This window comes from Phacochoerus africanus, chromosome 1, assembly GCF_016906955.1.
Source record: "Phacochoerus africanus isolate WHEZ1 chromosome 1, ROS_Pafr_v1, whole genome shotgun sequence".
Classification (NCBI taxonomy): Eukaryota; Metazoa; Chordata; class Mammalia; order Artiodactyla; family Suidae; genus Phacochoerus; species Phacochoerus africanus.
Window position 1 is genome coordinate 133,763,042 of NC_062544.1, and position 17,694 is coordinate 133,780,735.

The 17,694-nt window shown below is 47.1% G+C and overlaps 1 non-coding gene across 1 annotated transcript; it reads right to left on the reverse strand.

The window, feature by feature from the left end:
* Positions 1–17,231: 17,231 nt before the first annotated feature.
* LOC125113880 (U6 spliceosomal RNA) lies at positions 17,232–17,334 on the reverse strand. Its single transcript, XR_007131622.1, has one exon. It is a non-coding gene; the product is annotated as a U6 spliceosomal RNA (small nuclear RNA).
* Between the last annotated feature and the right edge of the window lie 360 nt (positions 17,335–17,694).

Consider the following 17,694-nt stretch of genomic DNA (forward strand, 5'->3'; position numbering starts at 1 on the left):
TAAGCCAAAATGGCTGTAAAGTGAAGACATTTTTCCCTCAGGACACATCTTGCTAAAGAATGTATAAAATAAGTCAAGATAAAGCACAGATGCGCATGAACAGGGTTCAAAGCCATGGTGCCTGATGCTGAGATGCTGAGTGTGGTTCCTGGGAAGGAGCTGGACGGTGCCCCTCCTGCTGCCTCCAGGTGAGCTCGCTGCATAACCAACACCGGATGCTATTTTCCATTTTGGTCTTTCTTGGTTAAAGCAAAAAAAAAAAAAAAAAAAAAAAAGCAAAAATGGGATTTCTTCCAGTTACAGAAAACAGATATTAATGTAGGTCTTTTGTAAAAGCAAAATGGTGTTAGGTGAACTTTTGAAAAGTGGGGGATACCTGTGTCCCCTCTGTGCCCAGCTGAATGTATCTCAATTTTGTCCCTTCCAAGGGGGGAGCATTGTTTGTCTACCTGTATGCCTTTTAGCATGCCAGAGAAAAAGATTGTGGCCAATGACCACCTCTTTTCAGAATGTTCTAGAGCAGTGCTGTCCAACAGAAGTTCCTGACATGATTAAGACCCTCTATCTGTGCTGTCCAATTTGGTGGCCACTAGCCACGCCTGGCAAATGAGCATGTGAAATGTGGCTGGCGTGCTTAGGAGCTGAATTTGTTGGGGTTTTTTTTTGCCTTTTTGGAGCCGCACCTGCATGGTATAAGGAGAATCTTAGGCTAGGGGTCGAATTGGAGCTACAGCTGCTGGCCAACACCACAGCCACAGCAATGCAGGATCCGAGCCATGTCTGCAACGTACACCACAGCTCCCAGCAAGGCAGGATCCTTAACCCACTGAGCGAGGCCAGGGATCAAATCTGAGTCCTCATGATGCTTGTCAGATTCGTTCCCGGTGAGCCATGACAGGAATTCCGAGGAGTTAAATTTTTAACTTTAAATCTAAATAGCCACATGTGGTTAGTGTCCACAGTATTGGACAATGTGATTCTATTTTTTTTTTTTCTTTTTAGGGCCATACTTGAGGCATATGGAAGTTCCAAGGCTATGGTTAAAATTGGAGTTGCAGCCGTAGCTGCAACAGCTGGCCTCCACCACAGCCACAGCAAAGCCAGATCTGAGCCACATCTGCAACTTATGCCACAGCTTGTGGCAACACCAGATCCTTAACATACTGAATGAGGCTAGGGATTGAACCCACATCCTCATGAATACTAGTTAGATTCTTACCTCACCAACTCACACTGGGAACTCCCAAGAGTGTGATTTCTGAGCTCTGCTTTTCAAACTTTTATGAGGACAGGAATCAACCTTATTAAAATGCAGATTCTGAATCTGTAGTTCTGGGGTGGGGCCTGAGAGTCTGACTTCCTAACAAGCTCCCTGGGATGTGGATGTTCCACTCTTTGAGTAAGGAGTAAAGAGTAACGAGCGACTGTGAGTCTCAAACCTGATGGCTGACTGGGCTTCCCTGGGGATCTTTAAAAAATACTGATGCCTGGGTCCAACCCCTAAAGATTCTGACACAGGTGGTCAGGGTGTGGCCTGGTCATGGAGCTGTTTAAAAAACCTCCCCAGGTGATGCTGGAGGACAGCCAAGACTGGGGGCTCCACACTGCACAGCAAATGACCTACTTAATGCTTTTTAAAATAACCATCCTCCCAGAGAATGGAGTATGAGCTTCAGAATCCCTGAAGGGATCTTCTTGCTACACGACCAGATCTTTAGGGAGTTGAGACTGATTTTGCCCATCTAGAATAAAAACGTTTGGAAACATGTTTTTGACAGTCAGGCCAATCAGAGCAGAGTGGGATGGGGAACAAGTGCAGAGCTGAAAGATCTGTGAGAATCACTCTGGGGGATATTCAGCCTATATCTGCCTGCTCCTCCCCAGCCCCCAGTGGGGATTCTATGTCATTTCAGGTCCTCACAGGGGTTGGCTTAAGCTACTCTTCCTACTAGAGACTGAAGTCCACAGGGATTAAGGCCACAGGCTCTGCAGTCAGAGAAGGGGGTTTAGTTCTAATTCTGATGTTCACTAGCTCTGTGATTTGGGAAAATTCCCTAAATTACTGGGGCTTAAATTTTCTCATCCGTAAAATGGAAGTACAGCACCTTCTTCCCAGATCTGTGTGAAGACTGGTACAGTTCCCAGTGCTTTGTGAGCTGTTCTAAGTGTCTGTTGTTATTATTCCTTTATCACAACTCTGTCCCATCCTCTGTGCATGAATCTCATTGAACAGCCTCTAAGTCATTAAGCCTCCCTGCCCCAACCCATGCTCTCACACACCACAGTACCTTTGCATATACCAGTGTTGCCTGGCTGGAATTGTTTGCTTCTTCTTGAGGCCTGGTTAACACTTTCTGATCTTTCTTAGATCAGCCCAATTCTCACTTACCCTCAGAAGACTTCTGTCTAGTCCTTCTCAGCCCCATGCTTATTAGTAATTTGTTTGGTTCATTCAGCACCTACTCTGTGTCATGTACTGATCTCAGCTCTGAGCATAATGCAGAGAACAAAAAAAAAAAAACTTTTAAAAAAAGAGAAGAAAATCCTTATTCTAATAGTACTTACATTCTGGGATAGACTGAGCATAAGAAAAGGAAACAAGGATTCCCACTATGGTGCAGTGGGTTAAGAATCTGACTGTAGTGGCTCAAGTCTCACCTGTGGCTTGGACTCGATCCCCTGGCCCAGGAAGTGCCATATGTCATGGGTGTGGCCAAAAAAAAAAAAAAAAAAAAAGGAAACAAAAGTGAGAGAACAGAGAATGGATCTGGGTGGCCACAGAAGTCCTCCATGAAGAGTGATGATTGCAAAAAAACAAACAAACAAACAAAAAAAAACCCACCAAAAACCAAAAAAACACACACACTAAAACTGGAGGAGGTATAGAGCAAGCCATGTAGATAGCTGAGGGAAAAGCATTTCAGGCAGAGGGAAGAGCAAGCACCAAAGAAAAATTGCAATGCTGCGCTTTGTGAAATCAGTGGATTAATTTCTAATGCACAATATAGATTATAAACTCCATTGTGTCGGTGGGAATTATATGTTTTTGCTCTCATTACCCAGCTACTTTGCTTGCAATAGGCACCCACTCAATATTTGTTGAATGAATGTACTCGTGGGACTTCCAGAAGTTCTGGAGAAAGTGTGCTGGGAGTGAGGGTGGAGCAGTGATTAAGTGTTCCCTGAAAAATCTGCTGCCAACATCACTACCTCTCACCTGTTGGAAATAACTGTCAGGGGAAAAATCTCTTTTTAGGATTATTCCTTTCTTTTTCACATTTCCTTAAAATGATTTCCTTCTGCTCAGCCAGAGGGATCCATCACCCTGGAGAGGATTATGATTGTGTGGCAGGAATGCAGAGCAGAGAAAAAGAGCTGATGTTCCTATTTTAACTCCCAAAATAATCATATGAAGCCCATTTCCGAGAATTCAATAGTCATGAAAGGCAAGGCTTCTGATGTACAAAACTGGTGTCTGTGAAAGGAAAACATTTAATAGCTTTATAGAAATGTTATTTTTTCTTCCTCAATCAGAAGGCTGTGAAGGAGGAAAGTACACATTTATTTACAAGAAATCTATTTCAAAGCCAGCAAATGCTGCAGGGGGACCCAGAATGGCTGGGGGTGGGGGATGGAAGAGCTGGAGAAGGTGGGGCCAATAGGATGGGAAGGCTCTCAGCATCAGAGGTGGCCTGGCCCAGTGTGTCAATCAGGATCCCCATGGAGCATTCAACCAAACACTGTTTAGCCAGGAGACATTATCGCAGGTGCAGTGGAGTGAAAAGAGCCAGTAAGGCAGGTAGAGACTGGCAGCATCACAAGGCCTTATGAATCCTCCGCTCGAGCAGGCACTGGGGTGCTGTCTCTGATTCCAGGGAGAGCTGGTACCCAGGAGGAGTTGTCTTGAAGCCAGACTTAGTGCCCGAGCTCCAGCGGGGGTAGGGTAAGGGGAGCAGGGAAGGAACAAGACCAACATTCCCTCCTCCTGCCATCTACCCAGCTCCTGCTGGTTCTTCTTCTTGGCCCGGGAACCTACCATCTAGTAAGTGCCTTGGGGGGCCCTGCACACTGCCCCAGGCTCTCTGCCAGCTTCAGCCACAGTGAAAGTCCTCATAAGCTCAGAGTCCCACTGATAGCATCCCTCTATCAGGGCATGGCTTCATCTTTTTGCTCAGGGCATTCTCCCATGGTGGGGAGCCCTCTCAGCCAGTGTGTGAGGGAAGCCCAGGAATGGAGCAGTTCTCAGACACAGACCCCCCACGCCAATGGGCAAGTCCCAGGGAGGCCTCTTGGACCCTTCTCTGAGGACTTTGGCTCCAACAACTCACCCTGACATTGACTTTCCCTCCTTGCCCGCCCCTTCACTCTGGAGTCCTGGGACCAGCTCTACTACCGCTGGGGTCCTCTGGAAGCAGCCCCTGAGATGGAATTTGGAGTGCAAGGTTTTGTTAGGGAATCAACATCTGTGAAAAGAAGTAGGGGAAGAAAGCTTAGGTAGAGAGAGAAGCTGAGATGGGATGTACGATCAACAAAGCTGTGGGCTGCCTGGCGGAGAGCTTAGACCAAGCCGTGGGGCCCCTGTGGGGCAGGATGGACACCCCACCTTGCTCAGGCTCCGAGGGTGAGTGCACAGGAGGATGCTAACCACCCCAGGAGAGGCAGTGTGACCACAGCGACTCTCCTCTCTGCAGCTGGGACAGATGATGAGGGACTGAAGGAAGGACCATCAGTCCCTCCTTGAAGGCAGATTTGAATGGGCATTTCCATGTCCACCACAACCTTTGAGAAACTAGCAGTGCCAAGTCCTGACCTGAGGCTCTGCTTCTGGCAAAGCCCAAACAAAGATAGTGGGGGAGGTGCTGTAGGGTCAGGGGCACTGAGGAGGGGCAGGGGTGGGGGTTAGGGAGAACAGAGACCAACATGTCCATCCCACAGGCGTGACTCCCAGCCAGTCTAGGGAACCTCAGAGGAGTCCAGTGAGCCTCAGGCCGCTCTGCTCTTGGACTGGGTTCAACCTACTCCAACACCGCCATCATGTGTCAGTGGAAACCTGTGTGGACACTGTCAGGACCCTGCAAGGGACAGAGATCCTGCTCTTCCTCAGGAGGAGCAAAACTGAACCTTCAGATACCATCTTTTAACTGCCACCTGACCAAATAAAATCTACTTTCATTTGGGAATGGTCTGACTTAAACCTTTTACAACTTTATCCTAAAGAAAGCTTCATTCAGTGAGCATCCACTATGTCTTCCGGCACCACCCTTGGCACTGGTGATGATTTTCTCATTAAACAGGGGGGGAAATGTGACTCAGAGAGGTTAATTAACCCACCTAAAGTCACACAGCCAAAAAAATGACAGAGCCAGGATTAAGAGACACACTAAGCAAATTCCACGTGTTTGGCCCTGTCCACACATTCCCCCCATCGCATGCCCTGAAGTGAGCAGTAGGCTGAGCTGTGTTACCGCCTTCATCTGGGATGCCCAAATCGAATCAGATTTCCAGCAGTTTCTCATGAACTACCTGCCTGTCCTCAATCACGCTGTAACAGCCCCTGCCCTGTTCATCACTGCTTTTCCTTCTCCTGCCTCCTCTAATTTCTCTCTAGATCCTTTATGATGAGCCATTGCATAGAGGGTGATTTACAGCCTCTGCTCTCATCTGCCTAGGGTTTTTTTTTTTTAGTAGAAGAATTAAATTGGACGGAGCACTCCAGGAACCAGTCTCCAGCTTCAGCCCCTCTCTTTACCCAGTGATGCATCACACTGTGTTCCAATGCCTGTGTAATGGGCGACTTAATCTGCCATTAAACTGACTCTGGCAGCACCCTTAGCCTTGACCTTGTGGGGCTGCTTGATGAGGCTGTGTGGTGGTACCCGCCCAGAGATTGGTGAGGGTCCTAGGAGGGAGGGTTTCCTGTCTTCTGGGGTCAACAACTCAAATGCTGATGGGGTCAGAGAGCCAGTATGGGCTGGGGGTGGGGGGACTAGTGGGCAGGGACTCTGGTGACCTTGGAGACCTATATAAAAGAGAGGCCCCAGCTCAGCTCTGTAGACTTGCAGGGAATTGGGCTCAGATCTCCCCATTTCTCAACACAAGCCAGGAATGTAGCTTTTTATGTATCATCTCCCCCTTTTTAAAATGTCAGCATCTATTTAAAAGCATTTTTGAAACACCAGGCAAGCCAAATGAAACATGTCAGCTGGCAGCCTTGGTCCTGACTGTGAACTGCATCTCCCTGCGACCCTTCCGACTCCCGCTGCGGCCTTCCTGGCCCCAGAGGTTCCCTACAGCTCTGCTCAGCACGGATAAAAAAATAAGAAATCGGTCACTCGGTTCTCCAATTAGCAGCCGCTGCACATTCCTTTCCTCTCCCCCCGAGAGGAAAAAAAAAAAAAAAAAAAGAAAAGAAAAGAAAACAGGAAAATCCAGCCCTGTTTTGATTTGGATCAAACCGAAGATGTTACCACCTATTTGAGGAGCTCTGGGGCTTGAGTTCCGCAGACTGGCGCGGCCGCTGTCTCAGTTCCAGGTCCTCTTACATCTGGGTCTTGAGCGCCAAACCACAGCGGCCACAAGCTGGGGATACTTCCCCGGCAAAACCCGCAGGGAAAGGGGCCCTGCGCAGGAAAGCAGAGAGACTGAGTGTGGGGGCGTGGCCCCGCTGTGGGGAAGGGGGTGGGGGGGTGCGTTGTCATGGTGACCTCCAACTTCCAACGCAGCTCCTCCTTTTGAAGACCCCCGCTATAGGGTTGGTAGAGGGAAGGGCGAGTTCTTTCAGTTTCTCACATTAGGTAACGTCAAAGTCATGGCTATATATTCCCTCAGTCAAAAGGTGCTTTTTTAATTTTTTTTTTCCTTTTTTGGTCGCCCAGTGGCCAACTGAGTTCCTGGGCCAGGAATCAGATCCCAGAGGCAGTTGCCACCTAAGCTGCAGGGGCGGCAACCTTAAGCCACTGTGCCTGCAGCACGGGAAATTGAATCTGGGTCCCAGCGTTAAGATGCTACCCATCTTGTTGCACCACAGAGGGAACTCCAAGGTGCAGTTTTTTTTCTTGTCTTTTTAGGGCGGCAACCCTGGCATACAGAGGTTCCCAGGCTAGGGCTCGAATCAGAGCGAAAGCCACAGCAACGCCAGATTCCACCTGTGTGTGTTATCCACACATCTCCTGGCAAGGCAGGAACCTTAACCCACTGGGCGAGGCCAGGGATCGAACCTACGTCCTCATGGATGCTAGCTAGTCGGACGCTAGTCAGGTTCCTTACCATGCTGAGCCATGTGGGTAACTCCCAAGGTGCTATTCTTGAGAGGCTATATGGAGTGGGACCCCTGGAGCAAAAGTGCCTGTGTTTCTATGTGAGCCTTCCAGGGATCTGAGTGTGTTTGGGCAGGACACTAAACCACACTGCACCTCAGTTTTCCTATCTGTAAAATAGAGATAATAGATACACCGACCTTGAAGGTGAGGATTAAGTGAGTTATGTATGTAGTGAATCTAGGTAGCACAGAGTAAGTAATACACGTTAAGCATAATCATCTATTATATAATACACTGTATATTATTAATTTTTTTTGGAGAAACTGCTGTTTCCTTTGCTCTGAGAGACAGAGGGTCATCCATCTATGGGGTCTCCCATACTACAGGGATGAGCTTGCTCCAGAATGCCAGACTCCTTCCACCTTTGATCACATTCTCTCCCTTCCATCTTCTCTGTAAAAATTCCACCCAACTTTTAAAAGCCACCCTCGAGAATGTAAATTGGTGTAACTTCTATGGAAAACAGTATGGAGATTCCTCAGAAAACTAAATAAAGAACTACCATATGACCCAGCAATCCCACTCCTTGGTATTTATCTGGACAAAACGACAATTCAAAAAGAGACTTCCACCTGCATGTTCATAGCAACACTGTTCACAACAGCCAAGACATGGAAGCAACCTAAATGTCCATCAGCAGATGAATGGATTAAGATATGCTACATATATGCAATGGAATACTACTCAGCCTCTACAAAGAATGAAATACTGACATTTGCCACAACATGGATGCAACTAGAGATTCTCATGCTAGGTGAAGTAAATTGGAAAGACAAATACCATATGATACCACTTATATGTGGAATCTAAAATATGGCACAAATGAACCTATCTACAGAACAGAAACAGACTCCCAGACATAGAGAACAGACTCCCAGACATAGAGAACAGACTTGTGCTTGCCAAGGGGGAGGAGGAAGGAGTGGGATGGATGAGGTGTTTGAGGTTAGCAGATGCAAATTATTACACTTAAAATGGATAAGCAACTATGTGCTGCTGTATAGCACAGGAAATTTTATCCAGTCTCTTGGGACAGACCATGATGAAAGATAATATAAGAAAGGGAATGGTTTGATTTCCAGCTCTTTGATTTCCAGCAGAAATTGACAAACACTGTCAATCAACTATATTTTTTTATTTTATTTTATTTTTTTCTTTTTAGGGCCACACTTGTGGCATATGGAAGTTCCCAGGCTAGGGATCAAATCAGAGCTGAAGCCGCCAGCCTACTCCACAGCCATAGCAATGTGGAATCTGAATTGCTTCTACAACCTACACCACAACTCATGGTAGCACCAGATCCTTTAACCCACTGCATGAGGCCAGGGATTGTACCTTCATCCTCATGAATACTATTCAGCTTTGTTATTGCTGAGCCACAATGGGAACTCCTAATTTAAAAAAATTTTAAAAACATTAAAAAAAAGAAGACTCACCCTGGACACCAATTCCTCCACACCAGATACAGTGATCTTCACCCTCCTCTCAACTCACTTGGAATGTTCCTGGCATACTCAGAGAGACTTCAGAGATATTGCAGGCTTGGTTCCAGATCACAGACATTAAGGGAATATTCCCATAGACTAATTCACAAGGAGTTTTTTTTAGTTTCCAAGTTTGTATAATAGGTATATTTATGTTATAGGCTATTAAGTATCTATAATTAATGTCTTCAAAAATAATGTACATACCTTAATTTAAAAACACTTATTGCAAAAAAATTTTAAAAAGCTAACCATCATCTGACTGCCGAGGGTTGCCACAAACCTTCAGTTTGTAAAGAAAATGTATTATCTGTGAAGTGCAATAAAATGAGGTGAAGCTATAGATAGCGCATTTATCACAATTTGCCTTGGACCATAGTTACCTTTGATTATGTCTTATCTACCTGGAGTCAGTGACCTCATCTGATTCTTTTTTTTTTTTTTTTTTGTCTTTTTGCTATTTCTTTGGGCCGCTCCCGCGGCATATGGAGGTTCCCAGGCTAGGGGTCGAATCAGAGCTGTAGCCACTGGCCTACACCAGAGCCACAGCAACGCAGGATCCGAGCCGCGTCTGCAACCTACACCACAGCTCACGGCAATGCCGGATCGTTAACCCACTGAGCAGGGGCAGGGACCGAACCCGCAACCTCATGGTTCCTAGTCGGATTCGTTAACCACTGCACCACGACGGGAACTCCTCATCTGATTCTTTATACCTATTATAGCACCGAGACTTCAGTATAATAGATGTTAGGCCAATATTTGCCAAAGATATGTTAAATGAATAAAGGAATTCAATTCCCTGAAATAACCAGGGAGATTCAACCAGAGAAAGTCTATGGTTTGAGAGCTAGCTAGGAGCTCTCAGACTGGATTTGGACTCAGCCAAAGACATCTCAGAATGAATATCAATTGGCATTTTTAAAATTGCATTTATTGAGTGCCTACTGAATGCCAGCTGCTCTTCATTTTTTCACTTTTTTTTTTTCTTTTTAGAGCCACACCAGCAGCTCATGCAAGTTCCTGGACTAAGGGTTGAATCAGAGCAGCAGCTGCCAGTCTGTGCAATGCCAGATCCAAGCCACATCTGTGACCTACGCTCCAGCTTTCAGTAATGCCAGAACCTTAACCCCCTGAGTGAGGCCAGGAATGGCTCCCGTATCCTCACAGAGACTATGTCTTGTTCTTAACCCCCTGAGCCACAATAGGAACTCCCCAGTTGCTGTTCTGAACTAGTGACACAGACTATTTTCTGGAACCTTCCTAACTCTCTTGTGAGATATATTCTACTTTTACCATCTTCCTAGTCCTGGTGAGGATGCTGAGGTTCCAGTGACTGGAGGGAAGTGTGTAAACACCTATGGCCACTCAGGGCTGAGGAGGGATGAGAACCAGGGATCTTGGTTCCCAAGGAAGCTGACTCTGAAAAAATATCTGAGTGAAAATAGTCCACTGGGCAGGTGGTCCTGGGAGCACTGGTAGGAAATGGGGAAGACAAATAGAAGGGAAGGAAACCAATAGAGTGAGTGAGTGAGGAGGTTATTTCTATGGGCAACTGAGGCTTTGTTGGGGGCTGCTCTTGGGGGCCCCAGAACCCCACACGGTCAGCCTGGCCTGTAGCCAGGGAAAGCCCCACAGAGGTGTGTGCACATAGCAATGGCAAGTGCCACAGGGGTGCACGGGGGCTGCCCCCTCTATACCAGGATGTGCTGATTCCAGAATCCTTTCTCTTCCCACCAGACTACCAGACAGCCTGGCCTCAGCATTTTTTTTTTTTAGGGACGCAGCCACAGCATATGGAAGTTCCCAGGGCAGAGGCTGAGTTGGAGTTACAGCTGCCAGCCTACACCACGGCCACAGCAATGCCAGATCCGAACTGCGTCTGAGAACTACACCACAGCTCATGGCAATGCTGGATCCTTACCCCACTAAGTGAGGCCAGGGATCAAACCCTCATCCTCATGGGTGCTAGTTGGATTCGTTACCGCTAAGCCATGATGGGAACTCCATGGCCTCAGCTTTCTGATGTAGCAGCACCTCCTCTCGAGGCATTTCAATCCAGGTTTCGTGAAGAGTTCCATCGCTTTGGTGCCCTGGTTTATACTTCCTTCAACATACACATACATCACAAGCATAAATCTGTAGATGGAAAGATTCCCATTTTGGATGAAGAAAGCAAAGCTTGAGGGGGTACAAGATCCTGGCTAGGCAGTTCATAGATGGCTCAGGACCGGGCAGTGGCCAGATGTAGGCATTCACAGCCGAGGAGTAAGAAGTGTGTTTTGTTTTAATTTTGTTTGTTTGCGGTGGGGGTGGGGGGTAAAAACATTGGCCTTTGACCTGCCTGATGAACATTAGGCATGAGCTCTCATTGGTGAAGTTAAGTGAAATATTGGTGATATTCAAGACCCAGGGCCTGGCTGAGACCTCTCAGAGCTGCACAAATATAGCTTCTTTCCTCATTTTAGCCCGCAGAGGTGTGGGGACAGAGAACCACCAGCCGAGAAGGGCTGTGCCCATTTCATTTCCCTGCCTGCCTTCCTGGGAAGCCCTCTTGGAGGTCGAATGAAACAGTGAAGGACGTGGTTTGGGAAACATACAGGACTGAGTCCAAATCCCAGTTTGTTTGGCTGTGAGACCCTCCAGGGAGTATTCACATCACTCTGAGGTTTGGTTTCCTCACTAATAAAATGGATGTAAACAATAGTGCCAAAAAAAAAAAAAAAAAAAGGCCAGGGAGTTCCCATTGTGGCTCAGAGGTAATGAATCCAACTAGTATCCATGAGGATTCGGGTTCCATCCCTGGCCTCGCTCAGTGGGTTAAGGATCTGGTTTTGCCATGAGCTGTGGTGCCAGTCACAGATGAAGCTTGGATCCTGCATTGCTGTGGCTATGGCAGAGGCCAGCAGCAGTAAGTCCAGTTCAGCTTCTAGCCTGGGAACTTCCATATGCTGTGGCTTCGGCCCTAAAAAAGCAATTAAAAAACAAAAACAAAAACCAATAGTGCCGACACCCTAGGGGTGCTGTGGACATTAAATGAAGTACATGATGCAGTGACTGGCCCAGTGCCTTGCTCCAAATGGGCAGGAGACAACTGGGTTGGAAGGACCATTCCTAGGTTCTTTCACAGGATGTAAAGAGCTGCCAGAAATAAGGCTGATATACTCTGAGCTGGGACTGCCAAGCACAAGTTTGTGTATGAATTTTAAAGGGGCTCTTGATCACACATAAGAAGGTTTATCAACTATTAAATTATTAACAAGTGAGCACCAAAACAATTCATATGACCTATTTTCTTGCCACCATCCCTTGGCATGAGGGGGTTTGTTCATGAGAGCATTTAGTGATTTTGCCTAGTGGTTTTCTTCAAGTCTACAGATCAACCCATAACATTTGTGAAACATAAGGTACACCTAAAAGATTTAAACCAATCCTTATATGGTGAATACCTTTAATTTCATCAAAAGGAGCACATTTCTATTATTTATGAAGCTAGTCAAAGGTCCGTTTTTTTTTCTTTTTCTCTTTTTTGGCTGCCCCAAGGAAGATGGAGTTCCCAGGCCACATATCAGATCTCAGCTGCACCTGCAACCTACGCCACAGCTGTGGCAATGCAGGATCCTTAAGCTACTATGCTGGGCTGGGGATTGAACCTGTGTCCTGGCACTGCAGAAATGCCACCGATCCCATTGTGCCACAGCAGGAACTCCCAAAGTTCAGTATTTACACAGCACGTGCACACACACATGCACACACACATCCTCATTCCTTACATTATGGACACTAATTAGCAAAGCTCTTGTTGTTTCTCAAGATTTGGAAACTCAAGAACTTGCAGCAGATCCCCTTGAATGGGCCTCTCTGGTCTCCCCTGGACCATGCAGCCTTATTTTGGCTGCTCTCAGCCATACTGTGCTATAGATTCAGCAGACTCATAATGTTGCATGAGATATGCTGAAGGCTGTGAAGAAAACTGGAGACATCATAAACCTAGAGCACAGTTAGCAGCAATTGATAGCTTTTAGTATCTGTACTGGGACAGGGTCACCTCGTAACTCCATCTTCCCTTGACCTCTTGGCCAACTCTGGGACTCTTCAGCATGATCTATTTTCAAAAGGAAAAGATCAAATTGCTGAAAAACTAAGAGATGGTATCATCTCCACCCAATTGGCACTTGCAAAGGCTAAGATCAAAGATATTTCCTAAGCAGTATAGTTAGGCATAAGAAGGAATGACAGTGCTATTTGAACTCCTAGCATCCTAGCCCTTAGCCCCTGGCTGCCAGGAGAACCAGCCATAGATAGTTCCCAGAGGTCAGAATCCTAAAGGGAGGGCCTTGTCTGATGCCTCCTCATCAAGGCCTCTCCTGCTTCCATGGGGGCACCGCAACCAATGCCTGACTGACACAGGAGTGTGAAGTCCTGAGCCTTCACCCCCACCCCAGCACGGATGACTCTGAAGGTTGCTCCCAGCAGAGAATCCCATGCAGGGTCGGCTGAGGCCTCCCTCATGACTGCACTGCAGCCCTACTTCCCCCTCTACCCAACCCACCTCCTTCTCTTCCCTTCACCAGATGTTTCCTCCTGCTCACCAATCTCTGTCTCAGAGTCTGCATCCTGGAAAACCCAACATACAGAAGGAAGATGGGAAAACATTGAGCTGCAGCACAACTTATGTCAACCAGCATTCAGTTCTGGGGCCCATGGAGGGTCAGGGAGCCTGATGGTCTCCATGGCAACACCAGGAAAACTTGGAAGCCAGGAACCCAAGAATCAGCACACAGATGGAGGGATTTCCTCTTTTCTAACCTTCTTTCAGTCAGTAGCTGGGGGAGTCCAGACTTAGACTTCAAGCTCACGTGCTCATTGAGCCTCTCCTTTCCCAGACTTCTTCTCAAATGTCTTTCAAGGAGCCAAGTTCTCAGCAACAAATGAATAGGACTTAATTGCAAATGGATTCCATGATGCTAGGAGTCAAGCAGGGCGTCATGGTGCCTTGCAGATCACTGGTTCCAACCTGTTAATAATGTCAGATGAGGAAACCAAGGCCCAGAAGGAGAGGGAGGTCTAAATGACTTGGTGGAGGAGTTGGAACAAAGCTACAAATCTCCCAGCTCCATCCTGAATGCTCCAATTTTCCCAACTCCGCTGTGAAGGAGGCAGTCAGAGCAGAGTGGGGAATAGAGAGAGGGGCAGAGTCAAGACTTTCACTCCAAATCCCATTGGCCTGGACCAAAGTCCTCCTCCATAGTAGTAACCATGGCAACATTTTATTGAGCACCTACTGCCATTTTAAGAAGTCATATTAAGCTCATTTAAACCATCATCTCATTAAATCCTCACAACAACCCAGTAAAAGTGGATATTGTTATTATAGCCACCTTATAGTGGAGGAATCAGAATCAGAGAGGTGGAGTCATTTTCTCAAGGAGACTCAGCTGATAGGCACCTAAGCACAGTCTGAATACCAGGTTAATTTCACTTTAGCTTCCCTCTTTTAGGGTAATTTACATCCCCCTTGACTCTTTTTCTAGCCCCTTGGAGACTTGAATTTCTTTCCTTGGCCTTTTGCTTCTTTTCTCCTCTTCAAACTATAAGAAGAGGGAAGTTATCCATCCTGTAAATGAGTGTTTAGACCAGGGCAGCCTGGAAGGATGGAAAACATTTGAGATTGGAAGTTCCTAGATTCAAATCCTAACTCTTGTCACTTGCTAGCTATTTCCCTTGTCTGAGCCTTTAGTTCCTCGCTAGCAAAATGATAAGTAGAAAACCTGTGATTTTATATATATTTTTTCTTTTTACTGCTGTACCTGTGGCACATGGAAGTTTCCAGGCTAGGGGTCGAATGTGAGTTGCAGCTGCTGGTCTGCACCACAGCCACGGGAATACCAGATCCTTATCCTACTGAGTGAGGCCAGGGATTGAACCTGCATTCTCACAAGCACTATGTCGTGTTCTTAATCCACTGAGCCACAACAGGAACTCCCCAAAACTATGGTTATAATCCCTTTTCTCTTGTCAGAGCCTAGCCCCTTGTTAGAGATCCTGCAGGTTCTACTATTCCCCAAAGTCCTCACCCATGCATGGAGTTAGGAACAAGGAGGGTCTCAGGGCTGATAATTACTGTGGCGGGAAGTAGGTTGAGAAAGGGGGCAGGTGGTTGATATTCAAAATATGCAACATACGAAGGACCGATGGCCTTGGTGCTCAGTTTCCCCACCTGCACAATGCGAATGAAGGTAATAGAATCCTTCTCCTGGGGTTGTTGTCAGACTGGAATGAAAATAATGCATGGGAAGTGGCAAGCCCAGTGCCTGGTACATCACAGATGACCACTGAATGACATTATTATTACTGTCATCTCAGGGTCAGTGGCTTACAAGTCTTGAGAGTCACCTCTGGGCCATGTCAAAAAGCAGACTTGGGGGACTAGTGGTTCTCAGACTTCAGTGGACACCAAAGTCAGTTGGATGCAGAGCCAGGTTCATGGGTGTATGTCCTGGGCAGTCACACAGCACCCCATGCTTAGGAGATACCATGTGGGCTCAGTGCTATGCTGTCACCATCTTGAAATTCTTAATAATTTCTGAACAAGGGCTCTATGTTTTCATTTGGCACTGGGGTCCTCAAATGACATAAGCCAGTCTTGTAACTAAGAGAACTAATTAAAACACAGATAACTGGGCCCGTTTAAAGGACTTCTGACTTGGTTAGATTTGGGAGGTAGACCGCCTCATATGTGCATTTCTGACAAGTTCCCAGATCTTGCTGGTGCTACTGGTCTCTGGACCACATTCTGAGAACCACTGATTGAGGCAGTGATTGTGAAACCTGCTTGTACATTAGAATCGCCAGGAAAGCACCTGGGCTCAACCTTCACCCAATTGAATGGGATTATTATGATTGTATTCATAGTTTCAGTATCTCTGAAAACCAAAGTAGTTAATTACACCCCCCCCCCCCCCCCCCGCCGCATATGGAGTTCCCGGGCTAGGAATCAGATCTGAGCCACAGTTGCAATCTGCACTGCAGCTGTGGCAATGCCAGATCCTTTAACCCACTGTGCCAGGCTGGGGATTAAACCTGTGCCTGGTGATGCAGAGACACCACCGATCCCATTGCACCACAGTGGGAATTCCTCACCAGGTAATTCCAATGTACACCTAGGACGGATAATCACTGGGTTGAGCAGAGAATACTGAACTTCCCTCAGGCAAAGAAACCCCTGTAGGCATGGGTTATCCCCCACCTCATACACACTCAGGCTGCATCCTAAACCTGATGCTGTGGAGAACTTCCAGAGAGATCCAAGGAGGCTGTCTGCTCAACCTGCCCTTCATCTTAGCCTAGGACAATGCAAGAGAAACCGGAGAATCATTTCTCAACATTTAATGTACATTGGCAACACTTGGGATCCTGGAGGGCAGCAAATGCTGATATTTTCAGCCTGGTGTGGGGACCAAGAATTTACATTTCTCCCCTGCTCCTGGGAATGCCAATGCTGCTGGGCCAGGGACCACTCTTGGCACAGTCCAGGTTTAGGTTAGAGAAATGGGAAGGTGACGGGGTGGTTTAAAATTTGGTGATTCCATCTCCAATGATCCAGGCCAAGAAGAAGATGGGCAGAAGGTGATGAACCCCCACTCCTGGTGGTTCAGTAAGTCTTTATTGTACCTGATAAACCTTACATTAGAGATCAGTCTCAAAGAGGGGGTCTATAAAGCCCCCCCAGGGTACCTTGCTCATTGCTCAGATGAGGACCTCAGTGTGTGGAGGGCTGAAGAGACCCACAGAGGAGAACTTCAGTTCAGTCGCCAGGGCCCAGGCCTGCTCTCCAATCTGGGCCTCCATTCGCTCAGTGGTGAGGTTGGCACCATGCCCAGCCGTCTATTTCTTGGCTGCTTCTGGGCATCGGAATATAAAAGGCCTTTTGACAGCAGAACTCCACACCAACTCGTGCTCCTGTTAATTCAGTACAGTGACAAGTTCTTACAGAATATCTCAACTTTCCAACTTCATCCAGGGGAAACAGACCAGGATCCGGCATGCTTCCTGCCCTTGGAAGCCTTTCCCCTCAATCAATTCCCACATCTTTATTGGGCTTCCCCACCCCAGGAACTTGTCCACTGGTGGGGCTGAAAATACAGCCAGGAAAGAGGGAGTGAGGATGAATGGCAAATGGGCGGTCCAGACTGGCTTTTTTTTGTTTTAATGGCTGCACCTGCAGCATATGAAAGTTTCCAAGCCAGGGATCGGATCCCAGCTGAAGCTGGGCAAAGGCAGATTCTAAGCCGCTGCACCCAGCTGAGAATCGAACCCTCGCCTAGGCAGCAACCCAAACAGTTGCAGTTGGATTTCTAACTGATTGCACCACACTGGGAACTCCCCAGAGACTGGGTTCTTTTTATTTATTTATGTATTCTTTTTTAAAACTATGGAACGCCTCACAAATTTGTGTGTCATCCTTGCGCGGGGGCCATGCTAATCTTCTCTGTATTGCTCCAAATTCAGTACATGCACTGCTCAAGTGAGCATGAGACTGGGTTCTTAAGAGAACTCTCCAGGATATGGAAACTGAGAATGGTTTGCCAGCAGCAGATGGAGAGGAAAGCGTCCAGGTAAATGGTCTGAGCACCCGGAACAGGTGAACTGTACGGAAGGGTCAGGGAGGATGCAGGCTGGTAGGAAGTGGGGCTGGAACGATCTTCTTAGGGTCTCTCAGGGCTACACGGTCCCTAACCCAGCTCATCCCTGGAGGGAAACTAAGGTTCCCAATGAGCAAATGTACTGATTCATCATCTTTCAGCTACAGGGAACAGAATGGTCCAAAGGAAAGGCTGAAACACAGCCTAAGCAGGAGGTGATTTTTTTGGCCATTGAAATGATGAGCG